The following is a 22,670-nucleotide window of genomic DNA, read 5'->3' as shown; positions in this document are numbered from 1 at the left end:
TGCCAACTTTGAAAGAAGAGGAAGGTAAGTCTAGTTTAATTAGCCACAAAGCCAAAAACTCTAGTATCATCAAGCCTTCTCCTCTACCTTCCAACTATGGGAACTAGGATTCAAAAAGTGTCTCAAACCTCTAAATTTAGGTAAATTAGTACCCTCCTCCCCCATGGAGACATTTGGTGAGCTGAAAGTTGTTTGAACTCCACTCACGACGTCAACCTTGCTTCGATTGACTGCCATCAATGCCCAAAATGCTTCCCCTCCTCTTGTTGAATAGAGAGGTCTCATAGTTTGCCAGGGCAACGAGAGAAAGGAGAATTTAAGCCAACAAAATGGTAGAAAGTATCCACTTCAAAATATGGAGTTTTGAAGTGAATGAAGTTATTTTGTAGAATAGTTATTCTACACTAGACGAGTTGGATAAAAAGGAGATGCCTCTTGACACTCATTTATGAATTGTATTTTTTGAAATGTTCAAAGTCTAACAAACCTCCCATAGAAATACGTTGTTCATTATGTTCATTATGTTCATTTGCGATTCCCAAGTTTAGATTTCTCTATTTATAAGAGGTCAAAGTTTTTGCATTTTTGTTTTTTACAACTTGCCATGTATTTTGACCTTATGATCACGTTCTATGTACTCATTATGAGGTGGATTAAGGTGGTGTTGTCACCTTTTTATCTCCTACACACCATCAATATTTAGTTGAACAAGGATGTAACCTCACCAATTGTGCGTTATGGACTCTTTTCAACATTAATAATCATTCTTTTGATGTTATAAATGTTTATGCTTCAAATGATGTTGTTGAGAAATCTTTCCTCTAAAGAAACCACCACTTGGGTTTTGTAATGGCCTATAATGAATGTGGGGCCTTGCCTATACATTGGAAAACTATTATTTAAGAGATCTATAGTTTTTCATGTGCAATAAATGGGGCTCTTTGATCCCAATATTTGTTGCCACCAACATCATATGACATGATACACTTGGAGTAATTTACAAGTTAGGCCTAATAGAGTTTGGAAGTAGCTAGATCATCCCATGATGTTAGCTCAATATATTTTTACTTTTGTTAGTTGTTATTCTTGCTAGTGGAGCCTTTGCTATGAATTATCCTTTCAAACCACTTTCCAATATTGTTTTGTATTGAATGTAAAGTTGTTAAGCCCAAGATTATGAAGACATAATTTTTCTTTAATACATCATTTCTCAATCACAAAGCCACATCAACTCACATTCAATATGTCTAGAATTCAGAACCATGCCCCATGTATAGGTTTGAGTTGATATCTTGGTGGAAAGATGGTCACATAACATATACTTCTCGTTTCCTTCATATTTATGGGTGTTAGTTAGTATACTTTTGTTGTTTGTCTTGTAATCCCATCGCCTTTGACCTTTGTCAATACATTACCACTTTAGAATTGTACCTGTCACTAGGAATTCAGGAAAAGACATCAAAGCACACAATTAGTTAACCACGAAAACTAACAAGCTTATGAAATGAAATCCTAATTCAATCAATAAAGACATGAAGACAAAGCACTAAAATAAAACACAAACCAATCACAAAGTGCCTCCTCCATGGTTCTCCATTGTCCTTCTTTCACCTTGAAAAGGGATTTTTGTGGATCTCACCTACAAGATTGCACATGCAAGTGAAAGCAAGCAAGATGACAAGATGAAAATTGCAGCATAAGGATACTCAAATTGTGGTTGTCGAAAATGAGAAATGAGAGCTCAATTTATAGAAAAGAGCATTTTGAATCAACGAATGAGATCAACTCAATCCGACGGTTGAGATTTTGTGTAAGAATGAATTAAAAGGGAAATTGCCATTAGAAGCAAAGAGAAAAAGGAGTTAAATCAAAAAGAAAATGGAAGTTTCTATTTGCACTCCAAATATTCCATTTAAACTCGAATGAGGTGCAATTAATAATTTAAAATTATTAATTCCACTAATAAATCAAATTAGCCAATTAATATATAAAAATATTAATTGTAGGAAAAAGGTGAAAGAATAAATAAATATTCATTTATTTATTCAAAAGGGAGGACATGTTAGTAAAAAAAGGAGATTGATTAATTATTTAATTAATCAACCTAGGGGAAATGATTTGAATAATTTAAGATACCAACCCGATTGTTGAATTGGGTCCTAATAGTGATGATTGTTTGGCTAATAATTGATAAAAATTAATGACAATTGACTGAGGTTGACAACAAAATAGGATGGAGATCGAAAAAGACCTAAGATTGATAATGATTTTGATAAGAGACTAATAAGATCGATTGATAAAGTGCCATGAAAGGCAGATAGAGTGTCATAGAGGACCGATTGAAATTGATTTATAAAGAGGTTGATAATTAATGATTGATTAATTATCAACAAAGAGGGAATTGAGTCTAATTGTCAAGATGAGACTAATTCAAATGATAAAATGCCAATCATAATGATTTAGGACCAAATACAAATGAACAAGTCCGATTAGGGTTGGATTCAAAATGAACTGAAACTAGAAGAATGACACAATGTCAACATATGATGAAGATCAAACATGACAAAGAAGACATGTTAAAAATTAGGTTAGTGACGTAGGAGTGATGACCAATTTTGATTGTCTACATTTTTCCCCTCTTTGAGACAATGTGATTATGAGTGTTGTTTCAAAGAATAATTAAAAAGATCATGCCCCAGTAGATCGAGAGACAGAGGTGGGATGCCCCCTTGAGAGATTGTTTATGCATGAAATAAATGAATGATCTCTCGAAAGAAGAGAAGAAATGTTAGAAAGAGAAAATATGATGAAAGAGAAAAACGTTAATAAGAAGGGAAGAATGTTAATGGATTGCAAAAAAAGGGTTGATTAATACCAAATGAAGAAATTCTCGATTGATCAGATAGAATAGATAGCACGAGAATGATTGATTTGATGAATAGATAGAAGGATTGATGGGATAGAAGAAATGTTAGCCAAAAGAAATGCAAGTGAGAAGTGAAGAATGATTAGTGTGATGAAACCTTGCTTTCACAAATGCAAATAGTAGGTGAGAACCTTTATTTGATATGGTAAAACGGATGTGGCACACCATGGCAATGAAGGCCAGGGCGATAATGCAATCCCTTTGCATAAAACATACACGTTGTAGACAAGGAGTGAGTAAAAAAATAACCTAAGACAAGACGTGTGTCAAGGGTCACTTGGTATGTGCAGCGTTCACAAAGCGGACACACTTATCACAGACACCCAAGACATACGTGCCCCAAAAGTTTATGAAACGCTCCACAAATAGAAAACAAAACAAAAACAATCATGAGCCATCTCGACTACTCTAAATCACTTTATGACATCATTGAGTAGCATAGGAACATGATCAAAGATAAATCAAAGAAAGATAAGATTTACAAGTTCAAACAAGTCAAACAAACATCTTGATCTTCATTGCCAAAAGTGAGAATGTTGTGTTTAAAGGACAATCATGTTGTCTGGTTTTAGGGAATGTAGTACCTTGTCTTAAGATAGGACACAGTCTGGTCTCGAGTGTACCACACCTTGTATAAGATCCATGATAATGTTGACAAAGGACTGATAATCTTAATGTTGATTGATGGATAAGACAAGTTCGATCAGTTTGAATGATAGGTTGGTTGAACAATTTATTTGTTGATACATGATTTGTTTAAGCGCAATGTTTATCATGTTTTCTGTCTAACCTCCACTCAAATGTTTGTCTATGTACAAAGGGGCTAGTTTATTGGTGAAATGAAATGAAAGTGATTGTTTTTGGATTTTTTATGTTTTCAAATTTTTAGGGTTTTTGAATTATTTTTTTGTGCCTTTTTAGGACATTTTATGATGTTTTTGGATTATTTCAGGTCATTTTATGAATTTTTGTGGAATTATTTTAGGATATTTTATGATTGTTTTTATTTATTTATTTTTCAAGACTTTATTTGATTTTTAGGGATTTTTTCAAGACTTTATAAGTTATGTACATGCCATAGCCTCCGAGCTGTTCACTATGATAACTCCGTCAATTGATCATGACAAGGGATTTGCCCCCAATTAAGGTCCAAAATGTGTATCCGTGACCAGGACATAAAATAAATGTACAAAGATTGGCAATCAAATGAGAAAGGAATTGATGATGACCAATCACAAGCTTGGAGAAGGACACTGGGTCAAATCAAAATGGATAGGCATGGTAAAAATTTGTGCTATGTACATAGGGAATCATGATAGACGATGGATCGATGACCTGGCTACACGTTGTGCCTGTTTTCTAGGTTTTCACCATGGTACTTGCCAAAGTGCCTGTTTGCCAGGTTTTCACTAGAGGGCTAATTAATTTTCTTTACTATTTTTGACATTTTTTATTTTTTTCAATTTTTTTTTATATTTTTGACTTTTGGTAGAAAATGGACACATGAGAGGGAATGGAAGAAGGACTCAAGCATCTTGTTTTTTGTATTGTAGCCATTAAAATGGACCATGACTATTAAAAATATGCTCAAAGACATTGGCAGGATAATGACATGGAAATGAAATGGGACTAAGGCAAATATTTATGCAAAAGATTGGATTAGAGGGACAAAAGGATGGAAAATATGCATTGGATAATGGATAGGGTATTGGAGGAATTGGGCTTGAGTAGATAAAAATGTTGGCAAGATCAACATTGAAACACACCTTGAGGGGTAGTGAACTAATGAAGGGAAAGTGGATCTCAAATTTTGAGATTTTGATAGAGGAAAGGCCATGGAATTTGGGACATAAGGACCCAAAATGGATGAAGGAGGTGATGGATGAATATATTTGAAATATTTGGATGGAGGAGTAGCAATTTTGGATGCCAAGTTGGATTTTTCTTTAGATCATTGTGCTTCAACGAGCTGCTTAGGGATCCACATGGTTTTTAATTTTTCATTTTTGTGTGGTTCCTTGAACCCATATAGCTTTTGACTTTTCTTTTTGAGAAATGGGCCTTTGTGGCCTTTTGGATACTTCTTTTTCTTTTTAGATTATATTTTGCTTTGTTTTGACATGTTGATTAGATGGGACATGTTGATCCTTGAATACATGTAGATTTTTGGACTTACGACTTTTATGATTGGCATCCAAATTGCTTGGAGAAGGAAACGAATGCATGGATGGATAGGAATGATATGAAGGTCTTCAGATAGGTGGAAGGTTCTTGAAGATGTGTGCCTTTGTTGACCTTGCATAAGGGAAGAAGGGATATGAAGACCTAAAATGGATGGAAGGGATGAAGGGGAAGGCATATGTTTGGATTTAGGTTTAGTAGGGATACCAAAATCTTGAGGAATGTCACTGAGGCCATGACCATTAGGATTTTATTTAATATGGAGGGGTTCCTTCTTATGAAGGTCTACCCCTTTTCCTTTATGACCCGTAGGATACTCTTTTCTTTGGGAAGAAGACGCAAGTCCATTATGAGGTGGATATGATATGATGGAAATAATGAGATCATGAAGTGGATCAAAATGGCCCAAAGGGGATTCATGAACATCTTGTGTCAACATGTTAGACTCATGAGGGGGATCAGGATCAATGACAGGATCTTAATGAGATGGAATAGAAGGAATAATGGGATCATCAAAATAAATGAGATCTTGGAGTGTATATGGAGGATCAGGACATGAAGATGGAGGAACAAGGGGATCTTGTGGAGGACATGAAGCTAAAGGATACTTTGATCTTAACAAGGAGGAAGATCATTGAATTCCTCTTTAAAGGTGCTATGCTCTTGACTTTCAAAGGGATCATCGGAAAGGATGGAAGGGATAGCTTGATCTTGCTTAAGAAGTGGAATGTCAAAGGGATTTAAAAGGACATTGTGTTCTTGATGTGGAAGGGGATCATTTGGGATAGGATGGACTAGGACATCACGGTCTTGCTTAGGGAATAGAGTGTCGACAAGACTTTGGATAGGATGGACAAGAATAGGGGAATCATCATGAGTGTCTGGGAAGATGGGATCCTGGTCAACAATTGGATGGAATGGTAAGGTTTTAGGATCTTGATCTTCGTGCTTTGAATCATCCTCTTGACATACTCTGAATATGCGTGTGAGATTTTGGCAAGGAATAAATACTTTGACATGAGGGAGATGGACTTTGAATGAGACTCTCTAAAAGAGAAGCATCTGGTGGCATTAAATATTGCATTTCCAAATAGTACAAGGGATTTGTATAAAGACATAGATTAGCATGTATTTCTGTTATAGACGATGCATTATTTGATGTTCATTTGGAGGCGATGGTGGAAATTTCTCATATGAAGCTTTAGGAGATGATATGGGAGGTTCTTGAGAAGCCTTAAAAGGTGTAGGAATAGAGACCATTGGAAAGTCAATTTGTTCATGTGGGAGTGAGCCATTGCTAGACATAGGTGCATTATTTTAATCTTTCTCAGAAAAATCACTTAGGACTCTCTTTAAGAGATTTGTAATACCTTTCTTTGGAGACACATTTGAATCCTTGTGAGGTTTTGATTTTAGATTTGTTTGAAAAGTTTTTGGTTTTGATTTGGTGTTACACTTTGATCTTGAATTGGTTTTTGGTTGAATGAGATTGGATTTTGGACTTGGTTGAATTGGTTTTACATGTTTGAAATTTGACCTAATGTTAGTTGCAACTTTTATTTTTGAATGTTTGGTTGTAGTTGTTGATATTGATTTGTTGACTGATTTTGTTGTTGGTACTCCATAGTTGGTTGGACAAATTGTTGACATTGTGTGTTTGGCTGAACACATTGTTGAATTTGTGCCATGATTGATTGTGTTGGTTGGAAATGTTGGACCATTGGTTCTGTATGTTGGATCATTTATTGTTGTTGGATCATTGGTTGTGTATGCTAGATGATTATTTGTTGTTGGATGATTGGTTGTGTTGGTTTGAAATGTTGGACCATTGGTTGTTGATTCATCATTTGATTGAATAGAGTTTGATCGAATAAATTTTGACTTGGGATTTGGTCGAACAAGGTTTGATTTTGGGCTTGGTTCAAGTTTGTGCTCGTTGCTTGAAATTGTTTCATCATCTCTATTTGTGCGAGGAGAGATGGTGTGTCTGATCGTTCAATGAGAGCTTTTACATCAATGGGCTCAATATTTGGATTTGGATCTTGAAATTTTTGAAATAGTTTGGACATTTGGGACCTAATCTTTTCATGGTTTTTCACTTTTTGTTCCAAGATCTCTTTTTTCTCGAAGTAGTTTCTCCTCTAGTTTTTGTATTTGGAGACTTGTTTCATCATAAAAAGTTTGATCCAATCTTTGAGACATGTATAGATTGGGTTGACATTATTGATTGTTTAATTGCGATATGGTCTCATAAGAAACTTGGGATCTCATTTCAGTAGGCATATCACTGTGCAACGCTTTTGGTATTTTTGATTTTAAGGATGATGTATGCAACTAATGCAACGTAGGTGATTGACAATGTAACTTATGTTTTTGGTCTTTTTGAATTTTTGTAATTACAATGATATGCAACTAAATGCAATCTTAGTAAATGATAATGCAATCTACGATAAGAATGCAACCTATATATATATTATTTTATTTTTTTTGACTTTTCAAGGTTTGGACAAACTCTTGGAATGCAAACCTAAAGACTCAACCTTGGGAAATTAAAATGAAGTCAAGACCTTAATTGACAAAAGGACAAATGACAAAATGATGATAGGATGATGACAATGTCTCACCTATACACTTGGATACTAAGCTAGGTTTGACAAAATGATGTTGATAGAAGTACAAGATTTGGACAAAAAATGTTGGACAAGGTCAAGACTTCCTAACAACATCTTAGGGTTTAATCTAAAGTTTTGATTTTGCAAGTTTGACAAATCTAATTTTAAGACTAATATGCAAGAGGACAATGATAATGAAAATGACCTAAGGATATGATATGAATATGATCTCAAAATATGATATGATCTAGGAATATGATATGATATGAAAAAATGATATGAACCGAGGATATGGATGCAAATGTTTGATAATGTTAACCTAAGACAAGACCTAGGGTTTGGACTATGCAATGAAAAAGCCAATGTGATAGGGATATGTGAGGACCAATGACTTTGGAAATGTAAAATGCAACCTAAGCCAAGACCTAATTTTGGAATGATGATAATTCAATGAAGACTTAGAAAAATGAAATCAGGATGCTTGCAATGAAATGTACTAAAATGAAGGGTAATGACAATATGTCCTAAGACCTAAGTTTGAACTATGCAAACCTAACCCTAAGTGACATGAATTTTGAAACAAGGGTATCCAATATTTTTACAAGTCATGTCCAAATGTTGGATGAATACTTGGACAAAATTTTGACTCTTGGTTTGAACTTTGAAAAATCAAGGTTGTTTATGACCACTTGTGAGAATTGTTCTTGTTCACCTTTTGACAAACATGGAAGACAAAGTGTTTGTTTGACTTTGACACAAGACAATCATGCACCTTCAATAATGAATCCTATGGTTGGCAAGGACAGTTATTGTTGGATCTCACTTGGGTTTCCCCAACTACACTTTCTCAAAGTGGATACTTAGATGCTTGACCCCATTGGCTCAACTCCACGACACTCACTTCTCTGGGGCATCTAAGTATAACTCCCCATGGCGAACTTTGTATCTCTAGTAAGAATCATAAGGACGTGAGATGTCATCAGTGGTTCAACCTCTTGTACCAACAACTAGGAGGTTTTTGGATTCTTAAAAAAAGAGTTTTTAATCAAGGCATCCATTCGGGTGGTCATAATCAACAACGTTTTCCACTCTGTTAAAGGAGGCCTTCCAACATGCAGAGGTTACACTCTATAGGGTTTCACGTGCCACACAAACATTGAGGGAGACATAACACCATTATGACATCATGTAACACCCGTCGCTTGCAAGTTTTGTCACAAACACATTTATTTATATAATGGTTTGGAAGGGCTTGGCTTTAGCCTATTACCACTTGGGTCGTTCCCTCTCACTCGAACTTATAGGCTACTCGAGAGGCATTCCCTCTAAGGATTAACACACACAAATTATCTTTGAAAACAAAGCAAGCACTTGTTCATTAACCTTAAGAAATTGAAGGATTAACACACACAAATTATCTTTGAAAACAAAGCAAGCACTTGTTCATTAACTTTAAGAAATTGAAGTGTGAGCTATCCTAGAAATCACAAACACTCAGTTTTTGATAGAATTCTTTGACTGCGTCCTGCACCAAATGCGTTAGTAGTTTGTGATTAAGTCTTCACCAATGTTCGCCAAGTTGCTGCACAAATAATCAGTAGGACAAAAAGTAATTGACATGATCTGCATTAAAAAATTAAGATTTATACCTTAGCATTTGCCTTTGTACAGGCGCAATTCTAGGCTACACGGGCGCAAGTCTAGGCCACACAGGTGCAAAAGTACTTCACACAGGTGCAAAAGAACTTCACATAGGCACAAAAGCACTTCACACAAGCACAAAAGTACTTCACATAGGCGCAAAAGTACCTCACATAGGCACATAAGGCTTGAAACTCCTAAAAAAGGCTCCTTTTCTACAAATTGGACCTGTAAAACACCTCAAAAGCTCTAAAAAAAATAGAAAACCAGTCAGTTCACGTCAGGTTCACCAGAAAATGTAACTAGGAATTCAGGAAAAGACATCAAAGCATACAATTAGTTACCCACAAAAACTAACAAGCTTATGAAATGAAATCCTAATTCAATAAATAAAGATATGAAGACAAAGCATTGAAATAAAACACAAACCAATCGCAAAGTGCCTCCTCCATGGTTCTCCATTGTCCTTCTTTCACCTTCAAATGGGATTTTTGTGGATCTCATCTACAAGATTGCACATGCAAGTGAAAGCAAGCAAGATGACAAGATGAAAATTGCAGCATAAGGATACTCAAAGTGTGGTTGTCGAAAATGAGCAATGAGAGCTCAATTTATAGAAAAGAGCATTTTGAATCAATGAATGAGATCAACTCAATCCGACGGTTGAGATTTTGTGCAAGAATGAGTTAAAAGGGAAATTGCCATTAGAAGTGAAGAGAAAAATGAGTTAAATCAAAAAAAAAAAGGAAGTTTCTATTTGCACTCCAAATATTCCATTTAAACTTGAATGAGGTGGAATTAATAATTTAAAATTATTAATTCCACTAATAAATCAAATTAGCCAATTAATATATAAAATATTAATTGTAGGAAAAAGGTGAAAGAATAAATACATATTCATTTATTTATTCAAAAGGGAGGACATGTTAGTTAAAAAAGGGGATTGATTAATTATTTAATTAATTAACCTAGGGAAAATGATTTGAATAATTTAAGATACCAATTCGATTGTTGAATTAGGTCCTAATACTGATGATTGATTGGCTAATAATTGATAAAAAATAATGACAATTGACTGAGGTTGACAACAAAATAGGACAAAGATCAAAAAAGACCTAAGATTGATAATGATTTTGATAAGAGACTGATAAGATCGATTGATAAAGTGTCATGAAAGGCAAATAGAGTGTCATAGAGGACCGATTGAAATTGATTGATAAAGAGGTTGATAATTAATGACTAATTAATTATCAACAAAGAGGGAATTAATTCTAATTGTCAAGATGAGATCATTTCGAATGATTTGAAAATGATAAAATGCCAATCATAATGATTTAGGACCAAATGCAAATGAACAAGACCGATTAGGGTTAGATTCAAAATGAACTCAAACTAGAAGAATGACACAATGTCAACATATGATGAAGATCAAATGTGACATAGAAGACATGTTAAAAATTAGGTTAGTGAGGCAGGAGTGATGACCAATTTTGAGTGTCTACAGTATCCATTTGATTTTATCACCCAGCTTCATATGGCCTACCTTCACCACACAAAACAAGTTGTAGGTTCTCATACAAGGGGACTTAAATCAAGGCTAGGCTTCACTAGTTTAATATTGGTGATAGAGTTTTGAAGGATTTTTTCCAGGCCTTATGTGCTTGTCGTTATTCCCAATCCATCAAATATATTAGAGAAGGGGAATGGCTCTTGAAAGAGCTTTTTGATATTATTTAAGTTATCATCTGGCATTAAGTGTAATTTATTATTGCCTAAGTGTATACTCCAACTCAATTTTTTACTTTACAACAATGCATCAATGTGGTCCCTTACCAAGTTTCCAATTCCTAGCAAATTCTTTATGACCAACTTCTTACCAAAGAAACTAAAGAAAGTTGTCTTCTCAATGTCGAATGACAAGGCTCCAAGCCTACACAAGTTCCCTTGTGAATTTTATAAATCCTTTTGGGCTACTATATGAGATGACCTGCATAACTTGGTCTATATTAAACCATTTCATTTCAATTTCTTAAGAAATTTAATCAACAACGAGAATGTTAAATTGATACCTAAAGTTAGTGATTATGAAGAAATTAGTAATTGGTGGTCAATCACTTTGTTGAAAATTTCTTACAAAACCATCACCAAATATTTGGTTCTCAAGCTCCTCCCTATGTTTTCTCAACTTCTTCATCCTAAATAAACAAGTTCCATTAAATTAGTATTTATTTTGGATAATATTATGTTTAGGAATGAATAGAATGGGCTTGCCACTTCAAAATCCCACCCTATTTCTGCATTGAATGGTTGTTTATCCTTGTCATGCTTCAAGCACTTGGGTTTGAACCCCATTTCATCCAATCTATGGAGATTTTGTTTGTGGAAGCTTAAACTTGCATCACTATTTGTAGCCAACAATATTTTCCTTTTGGGATTCACAATTCCATTTATCAAGGTTGGCCTCTTGCCCTAGGGATTTATATTCTTGTTGCTAAACATTTTTCTTACCTCCTAGCTCATGTGATCTCACAATCTATAGTTAATAGGATAACCCATCCTAAATCTTCCCAATAGTTGGTTAGTGGACATATTTTTTATAACTCTTTTCCCAATCTTATTGAAGAAGAAAATTATGTCACACAAGCCCTTTAATACTCAGATATCTTTTCTCAAGCTTTTGGTTCAAGCATTTAATGGCAAAAGACTGAGTTATATTGACAATCTTTTCTTCCCAAAATTATTTGACTTGACTATTTTGGTTGGAAGTGGATTGACCATGAGGAAGTGTTTCATTTTTCTTAGTATATCCTTTGGTTTTTAGGCCTCACCCTCTATACTATGGCAAGGTGTGATTGATAGAATTAAAAAAATTTAGTTCTTGGATTACCAAGCCTCTTTGTTTGGCTAGTAAATTCCACTTAGGTTTAAAAAAATTAGATGACATGCATGTGTATTACTCTTCTTACTAGGTTCCGTCCATGGATTTAATTTTGTCAATTAAAAAATCCTCATAGGTTTTCTCTAGGCTTCTAATGAAGGGCATCAAGGCTTACATTATGTGACCTAAAATTTATGTTGCATATCTCAGAACTATAGGGGTCTAATATTCATTTCCATCCATAGATAAGGCATTGACCTATTTGCTAAATGATTTAAAAAATTATTAGAGGGAAATGAAGCTTAGAATATTCTCATCAAGCATTATACTAGTTCTAGAGTGTTTACATGTCATCTGATTTGGAAGAGCATGAAATTCACTACTCTTCTCACCATGTGGGAAATTGTCAAGATTTAGGGAGCTTTTGGTATCAAGTGTATTTGGAAAGACCAATAAGCTATCAAACCTTGGCTTCATTGGGTGAAGAATTATATTCACTAACAACCTTTCTATTAATCAACAATATATTTGGTGGTCTTTGATTCTCTCTTTTTAGGACCACCCATTGGCTAAAGTCCCATAGATCAATGCCTTGACATTATTTAAGAGAGGTGTCTGTGTTGTTGAATTTCATCAATAGAGCCACCAAAAATTTTCTTTCTTGACTTGAATTCAAATTGAATTTCAAGCTTTCTAACTAAGACCAATAGACTATTCAATTTGTGTTTGATGTTGTTCCCCCCAGATGCTTCATAAGACTCGGGAGGAATAGAAATGGTACCCATATACACTGTTTTAGAATTGCAAGAATTATAATTAATATTTGTGGTTGTCTCCCCATCTTCCTATGGTGGATCAAATAAAATATTAGGTGGTAGCTTCAATCCTTTATTGAGATCTAATATCATGAATTCAAATGCATTTGGCCATTGGTTCTAGAGCCTAAATTGGCCCACTTTTCCTAGTGCATTGCTTACCTTGGGCTTCCTCTAAGTGGTCATTTGGCTCATATTATTATTCCAAATCCTTATTGTCTATTATTTGGATAGAAAAAGAACTTCTTGAGCACCTTTTATGTTTTGCCCCAAATCTTAGGAATCTTGGAATTGGATTCATGATTTCTTCAAGCCTTTTTATATCTACTCCATTTTCTTGGCATGTGGTTTTCCTTGGAGATTGGTCTTATCTCCCACTCAATTATACCCATATTTGTCTTTCTATCAAGGTGAAAATTCTCTTTAATGCTCTCAAAGATAGAAATATAGATCCTTTCTATATTATTTTATTGATTCTCATTTTTCTTTATATATTAAAGTCATGCTTTGTTCTAATGTTCCTATGCAAATTTAGGTGCAAGTTAGTATATTTTCACTTAAAGTTGTGAATCTTTAAGAGCTATTGGACCATTTTGGGAATGCCCCTTGCACTATTGCTAGAGTTTCATTTGATCACTCCTCTCCCTCTCAAGAGAATTAGCATGGATAAATCTATCCTACCATGTGTGATAGAAGCCTCCACTCTCATGGATCCCATGGTTTTATGTCTCTAATTTGTAGAGAGAATTATTTCTATGGTGGTTAGTCCTAGTATTCCATTCTACCTCATGCCTCTTCTCACAAGCGTGGTGATGCTTTTGTCTAGCCCAACTCAAGAAAGTTCTCCTCTTTGGAGTTGGTCATTTCTCCATTCCATGTTAGACTTTATTTTTCATGTTTGTTTTGGACTTGGTCTAGATAGACTTTGTGTGTGTTTCTCTCTATGACCATTTTTTATGAATACTATATTATTATCATTTATAATATAAAGTTAAAAAATAAATAGTTATTAAAAAACCACACAATTTTTTATGAGAAGTAATAATCTTAGCTAGATGAGTTGTCAAATAGTAATGAAGGGGTTAACTACTAAAGGAGTCCTCTTTGATTGATTGTATTGGGGAGTCCACCTTTATTAGGTTGGTTGATTTATTTATTTAGTTATATTGGATAAGTGAAGGGCCCCCTTTTTATGTTGGTTCGTTTACAAGAGTCCATTTTTATTTGGTTCATTGAGTCTTCTTCTATCTTGGATAAGTTGAAGAGCCTTTATTTAGGTTGGGTGGTTGAGTTGGTTCTTATATTTTTATAGGGTAATGACTAATTTTTGAAGAAATTAAAATGGCCTTTGAATTCCATATCCTATTTCTAAATAATAAAGATCCTACAAAAATTGTGTACCCACTACATGCTCACAAAGTTAGGTCGCACAACTATTGGCCCCTCTCCCCTAATAGTGGAAGGTTTTAAATAGTCAATAGTAATTAATAATTTGTATAGTTAAAAGAAGATAAGATATAAAGTCCCTTGAAATAATATAAGCATGATCCGAGGTCCTTGGTTTCCCCTATTTCCTTGGACATTTCCAAAGTCCCTAAATTTTCACATTTCCTCAAGCATGTTCTAAGGTCCCTATTTTTCCTTTCCTTAAGCATGTTCCAAGAAACTCCAAAACCCCCAAAAAGAATAAATAATGAAAATTAACTACACAGTTTGTCACGATGGATTTGAAGGTTGATTCAACTTGAATGATCATAGCAAATGAATAAAATTCATTACAAGGAGAAAAGAAGATAAGAAGTGACATATCTACAGAGTTTGAAAAAATAGCATAACATTAATAATTAAAAAAAACTTCAATGAACCATAGAATCCCACCAATGGATTTTCTAGCATATGCCTAGAAAAAGCCAATCAATTCCAACTAAAAAATTCCTTGAATGTTGCACAAAATTAATCATTTCAAAGTAAATGTCTATGTATTGTTTGGTATAAATGATTATGGAGATCCTATATGGCAAAACAACCCTTGATATTCTTCTCAATGGCTCATCTTTAGTTTGCAAGTAGTTAAAATATTGGTATCCTATTTTGGGCATGCAAAAGACTAAGCGTCTAGGGTTATGGTTCCCTATAGGGTTGTCGTATAAAAGAAGTTCATATACATTTTTAAGGGTTGGGAGTTCCATAACTGATGGGGACATTGAAATTTGAGAGTTGTTAGAAGAGAAATATGTGGGAAAGTCTCACATTCACCTAATGTAAGTCATTTTCTAAAGGAATAAAGATATGATATTTTTGTCTCGATTGCTATGAATGATTTTATTCAACTATTATATATAAATGAGGGTTTTTCAACCTAGTTATTTCCTTTGTTTTAGTTTGTTCTTGAAAATAAGAATACTTTCAAGGAAGACTAAAAATATTTGCTTACACATTTCTTGTAAGAGTTGGCATTTTAGTTAGTACAGAATCAAGGAAGACAAGAAATGTTTCAAAGTAGTAAATGGGAGTTGAATTATTATTAAGGGATAACTAAGGATGATTTTGTGATTAGATGACATTTGTAGGTTTATGTTGTTGTCAGTAAATGACAACCTTTATAAGGCAATGAGTTTTGATAATTAAACCTCAATGTTAACCTTCTTAGTATAGGGTTGTGAAATAGTTTTTCAAACTCTACATTCCAAGGAATTAGCAATGATTTACCCTTACTTCCCTAGCCAAATTCTTACATAAAAAATGGAGAACATTCAAAAGCCTAATTATTATGTCACATATATTATTCACACCCGAGCAGTAGGGACCTACTTGAGATATGCTTATGAATTTGTAATATTCATATAATTCTCGCTATATTTATTGAACACTTTATCTAATTTTCACTTGATAAACTTATTACATTCCATATAGAGCCTAATGTGTACTTATAGGGATAGGCCCCCTAGGTTTTGTATTTAGCCTAAAGTGCAATGAAGATTTGTCCATTTCTCATTTGTTGGTCTTTACTCGGTGGTTTTGATCATAGAAAATCACTACTTCTTAGAAATTAATAAAAGCGGATTGGAGTACCAACACAAGTGACATGTTTTCACATATGTTTTTATAATACAAATCACAATGCAAAATGAACCCCAACCTTTTTAATTTCAAATTTCAATTTTTCCCATGTCATCTCCCTTCAACTAGTTCTTGTGTGCCAACTTAAAGTATGAAACATTTCAAATTGTATTCTAGGGTGTTTTATAAAAGGACATCCCCTCATTCATTTAACACGTTATGAATCTATAAGCTATCTCTCATTCAAGAAGCATATTTAAGCATTCACTACGACATTACTCCTTGCATACTTAGTGAGAAATTGACAAATTGTATGGTTTATTATTGTCTTAAATATTTATTCATAAGTCATTTAGTTGGTTTATTTAGGGTTTTGATTGAGGATAATATGATCCCTACTTAGCAAGTCCTTGAAGATTTTATTAACATTATTGTCACTTAGTGTACCCTTTTATTCCCCACTTATTATAATTGATCTAAGAATTTTATGTGGGTTATTTTACAAAAGTGCTCTTGGTGGTGGTTTTTTCCTTTTTGTTGTCCTTAGTTGATTCCCAAATTCAAAAATCCTAAAATTGGCTAAATGTAAGGGTTTATTGAGGTTCCCATCTTGTAGAGCACCCAAAAGGGTATTCCTAGTTCAAGTTTGGGGGAAATTTAGGTGAGAAATGACCAAGTTATAGGCATTCAGAGCTTTGGTTGGTCCTTGGAACCTTATTAGCCTTTGGCCAGGTTCTCCAAATAATAGGAACCTTCGATTGGTTCTTGGACACTCATCTTCCTTTGACCTAGACCTCATGGCTTAGTAAATTTTCATGTGGTGTCATTGCTTCCCATGGTTCCTAAAATCATGGGAACCCCTGACAAAAAATATTTAGGGTAAGAGGTGGAAGCAAAAGAAGAGAAGAAAGTTTTCAAAGCTTCTTATGGTTCCTAGAACCATAGGAATGTCTAACAAGTTTGATTTTGTACCTCATCCTCTATCAAAAGGTAAGAAAAAAGGGGTCAAATGCTAAAGGGAACTCATCAAGGAAAATAGAAGGTAATAAAGGAAAAAATGACACAAAACAAAAGACAAGTTGTTGAAGTTACCATGGGAACCTCGACAAGGTTCATGCTCCTGACTTTTCCTCCAAAATAAAATATAATGTAAAGAAGGTGGCAATGCAAAGAGGACTAAAGATAAAAGAAAAGAAGAAAGGCATCAAAACTTCTTAAGGTTCCCAAAATCATAAGAAACTTCGCTGATTCTTTGTTCTGGGAGAATTTTTAATCAGGAAAATAGGGAAGCATCAAAGCAATATTCTAAGAACAAAGAACAAATCATAAGAAGAAAATTGAGAGTTACATGGATTCCTAGAACTTCAAGAATTCCCACTAAGAGGTGCCAAAGCAAAGAAGGTTACCAAAGAGAGAATAATAAAAGAAGAAACAAACATGGAGATTTGTTAAAAGTTCTTATGGTTCTAGGAACTGATGGAAAATTCGATTGGTTCTTGGTTTTAGGTGAACCTTTGACCTAAGTGCCTAAGGAAGATCAAAGATAAGGAGCGAGATGAATAATTTAAGAGGAACCAAATAGAAAGAAAAGAAGATAAAGGATCAAAAAATTTAAGAACAATAAAGAAGAGGATTGGAGGATTTGAAGACTCCAAGATCCTTTAGAACCTCTGATATGTTCCTAATGAGTCCCTTGGCCTCAATAGTTAAGGAAAAAGGAGATAAATAATGGACAAGCACCATAAGAAGAAGGGGAACCTCTGAAACTTTTTGTAGGGATTTAAATCCAAGCAAAAGGCGAGTTAAAGGTTTTTTTTATTGAATTAACTACATGAGGTTGAAAACACCAAGGATTAAAATAAAAAAGATAAAAGATAAAGGAGTAGAAGAGGAAGTAATTGGAGGATTTAAAGGTTCTAGGAACCTTTGGAACCTTCGATAGGTTCTCAATACAAGTCCAAGTCTTATTATGCAAGAGGAACCATTTCCAAGTGTGGAGAAAGGAGGAGTGGAAGTAAAAGGTAAGTATGGTTGGACATTCCTAGTTAGTTGGGAGCATTTTCCTAGGATCTTGTGAGAATTATAGGGTCTCCAAGATCTAGCAAGAATTTTAGGGTCTCAAAGATCTTGTAGGAATCTCAAGGTCAACTGAAGTTATCCATATTTTGACCAAAGTTTCGCTTGACTAAGCTAATGCATCCTAATGGTTGTCAAATCCATGCATCCTAATGGTTAGTAAATTTTGCTAGATTTTCTACACTTCATTCATGGATTCATCAATGTTGATGCATCATTATGGTGTCAAGAATATTTTATCATGCCTCTAGTTTGAATTTTCGAAGTATACATGTTTGAAACTCATTAGCAAGATGTGGGGTATGGTTTTATCCCCTACCATATGCCCTTTCTCTATCTTGCACCCTACATAATAATAAATAACAACTTGTGATTGTTGTAAAGGGTTCTTCCTTTCGTTTCTATAACATATTACATGCAATTTTGTATATTATACAACTGTAAAACATCTCATGCCTCTGTATCAATAAAAATTTGCCACTTCCACCTCTTTTCAATTTATGCATTTTGTGTAAAACCTTCTTACCTTTGTGTATGAATGATTGTTTGTCATTTCCTATGTTTGTGTGTTATGTAAACTAGGTTTGTAAGGCTAATTATGGATTTAGTCTCCCCTCTTAATTTGTATCTAAACCTCCTCACACACCTCTAGGAAATGGAATAGCAGAGAACCATTTAGGTTATCTTGGAATTTCTTATTGATTCTTTATGCTATTGTGGACTGAAAGAAACACTTCTAATACTTGGTGCATCACCTTTTCCATTTATGCATTCCTTCTTTCCCTCTCCTCGTAAAAATCGGTATAATAGGATTAGGATTTTGGATATTGTTAATGTTGAGTTGGATCAACACTTTGCATCTAGATTAGCGAGGTAGTCGACCTTCTCGAGAGGTCTAATCTCATCTACAAGGCCCCACACCTTTAGATTAGTCTCATTTGTCATTCGAATGTTGAACCAGTTCAATAGGGTGCATCACATATTCAATCCAAGTTAATTTTATGCCATGAAATCAGTCATCTCCAAATTCTAAGAACAACCCAATCGAAATTTTATCATTTCCTTCCAATAAATCCCAAAACATACAATTTTAAGTCACAATTGATAAATTATAATCGAAATAATAAACAATTATAAATCAAATACTAAAATAAATAATATACATTTATTTATATTAATGTCCAACTTATAAAAATTCTCATATAATTAATTACAACTTTAAATTAAATTGATTATATATACTCTCATATCTATTAAAATTTAATTTATTAGACATGACTAGTAGATTAAAGATCAACTCTTGAGTGCTTGTTGATGTGTGGTTGATGATTCAAATCCTATGTCATGGGGGTCTCCCTCACTCTAATTGAATTTCATTAAAAAGAGGTGGTTTATAGTGACTCCTAACCACAAATAAAAAATATAGTAAGTTATAATTCTTGTAAATGAAGTAGTAATAATGATGCTAACTACCATAATGAAGATAACAAAACTTACATCTTTGATTTCTTATCTAAAATTAAAAAAATAATTATACATTGCATCTTTGGTTGACATTTATTGGAAGACACGAAAACATATTCTTAGAATCGAAAGTACGTGTGAACGCACTTTAATCTAGGTATCACATCACGTGTTTGTTTTAATTAAATTGTTGGCCTCATCATCAAGTAATGTTTATCCTCCACCTATATTAAATTGACATTGAACAAATGAAACCATGCGGTGGCATAAACTTTAGACATTTCACCACCTCTACGACTAAACAAAAAATACCAATCCAAACAAAACAATAATTTAAATTAGTAATCATAATCTAATGTGTAAGGGTTTGCTATTAGTAATATATAAATGAATATTTTTAATTTTAAATGGATAGACAAATTTTATGGAGAGTTATAATATTAGTTATTTTTAATGAATATTATATTTAATCATTTTTTAAAGAGATATTTATGTATTATCTTTTATGAGTGTATTATTGATATGTGAAGTTGGGAGATAAACGAAGATTAGTACTATCATGACTCTTTGATATGATTGAGAATGAAGGAACTCAAATTCTTAGATGTTTAAGATGTAGATTTATTCGAAGGAGTTTGGAGTGCATTCTTAAGATCTTGGAGTATGTGATCAAAATAAATGATAAGAAATTTGAACCAATATAGACATTTCTTTTTTCTAAACATGTATATGATTATATGCATACCTCGATTTCTTTTTGATAGATAATGGCGATAGTCTATTTTTAAACTTACAAGGCACAATTCATCATATTGTGCATGGTTGGTCCCACAACCCAAAATTAATTTGTAGATTTCCCCCCTCATGAACAGGGCTTCAACCACAACCTCCTTGTCACTGGTCTTAGATTGGCCCGCAAGGCCATTAGACCTTCTAGGCTGTGTACCATTGACATCCATCACATCCTGCTCTTTTATTTCCTCTACATTCTCACCCTCCTTTTATGTTTCCTCAACTAGCCCCTTTTACCTAGATGTCGAGGAGAAGGACCGTGTTTAAGGTCACATAGACCTTAAGCCACTAGGCTATGTCTGATATGGGGATTTTTGGTGTCCAATGTGTGGTATTTTATGTTGTTCTGAATAATTTTTCTATTCTATTTTCATGTTTGATCTTGTAGAGATATGGAAGGTCCTAAAGTTTGTGCTCAAATTTATACATAATGTGTTAACATTTTTATAACCCTTTTTCCCCTTACAATAATTTTTGTTCCAAAAATTTGTGTCCTATGCAATTAGCATTTTTTCATTAAAAAAAATTGTGCCTTATACAAATATGTAACATTTCCAATTAGGAGGAGGATTGTATACATAAATATTTATAAAATATTTAGGGGACATGATCAATTAAACATGGTCCAATAGTTATGATATGTATTTGTGAATTTAAGGTCCAACATTTTTAATAGTATAGCATTAGTAGTTTTGACTTCAAAGTTGTTAGTGTTGAATATGAGTACTTATAATTGAATGAAATATATTCTTTAAATCTTAAAAGTAACAAACCATGTGATATCATATTAGCCCACCAACAAACTATGACTTAATACACAACTATTATAACTTAATATAAAACTATGAGCCTATTTTTAAAGATCTGTTTAGACACCTCAACAAAAAGACATGTTATTGTGGCTTAATATTTTATGATGTAGACCTAAAATCTTAGTTATAAGCAAGGGCTTTGCAAAGTAAGCTACTATAAAAAATAATGAGAGAGATTTGAAATGCCACATATGATTTTGAGAAGTGCAAAGTTAGGATGCTTAACTACTAAGGCATCTCCCTAGATGTTAGCTATTTGTGGAAAGGAAAGTAATTGTTGGCAATTTATTTGTTTAAAATATGTGTTTAACATGAGAATAGTGATAAAAAGACATTTTGAAATATCACACTATTTTAATTTTAATATAAAATAAAGTAGGAATATTCATGAAAAGATGACATTGATTTTTTAGCAGAAGGTATTAATTGATAAGAACCACATATATAATAATAGAAATAATATATTGCAAAAGATATATATCATATAACACAAGAGATGCTTATGCCCGTCTAGATGCCCTAATATCCAATATATACAAAAATATAATAAACCCTTGAAGTAGGGTAACACCATACAATACTCCTTATAGAGAAATTTACTTCATGCTATATCACCAAGAGATCCTATATACATTATCATACTTCACACATATATCCCTTACAATGATAATCATCTTCTTTTATTTACACCTCCTAATGATACAATGGAAGGCCAAATCCTAATGAAGGTCTACTTAGCTCCTACTATAATTAATTACGACAATTTTCACATGAGTTGAGCGATTAATATCAGAAGTCGAGTAAGCCTTCATAGAAATACCACCTTTCATCTCCATCCACCTAAATACCTTATAATATCTTATTTCTAGTTACATAACACTAATATTGTTGCTAAAATTTTTGGTGGTTGGATATCAAAGAAAAAAATAAGGCATTGAAAGTATACAAAAGAGAAGTATTTTGGAGTGAGCATATGGGAGAGAGCAAAGAAACATTTGCCCATATCTTTAACACTAGCCGTGTTTTTCATGTTGTTGCTATTGAAGCCATTGCCTTAGTTCTTTAGGACAAGATTCAAGTTAGAAGCTACAAATTCTGGAGGGGGTCCAAGTAAGAAAGAAGGTGTGAAGCATAACCTTAATGCAAAGAAAACTAAGAACAATGTAGAGAATGTAGGGTTGGCTCTAAAAAAATCTTTCAACCCAATAGATCTAAAATGATGGCAAGATCAATCTAATGGAAGAACAAAGTAGTGAGAAAATGGGTAAAACATTAGAATTTATGTTCCTGATGATATTTGGACTATATTGTTGAGTGTCAACATAATAGATGTTATTTTATTTTTTTACAGGCATTCTATCTAAATTAGGCTTCTACAAGTGGAAAAAGTTAAACTAGGAAAACAAGGTTTGA

Source organism: Cryptomeria japonica, chromosome 7, assembly GCF_030272615.1.
Source record: "Cryptomeria japonica chromosome 7, Sugi_1.0, whole genome shotgun sequence".
NCBI lineage: Eukaryota > Viridiplantae > Streptophyta > Pinopsida > Cupressales > Cupressaceae > Cryptomeria > Cryptomeria japonica.
Note: the sequence above shows the minus strand (reverse complement) of the source record.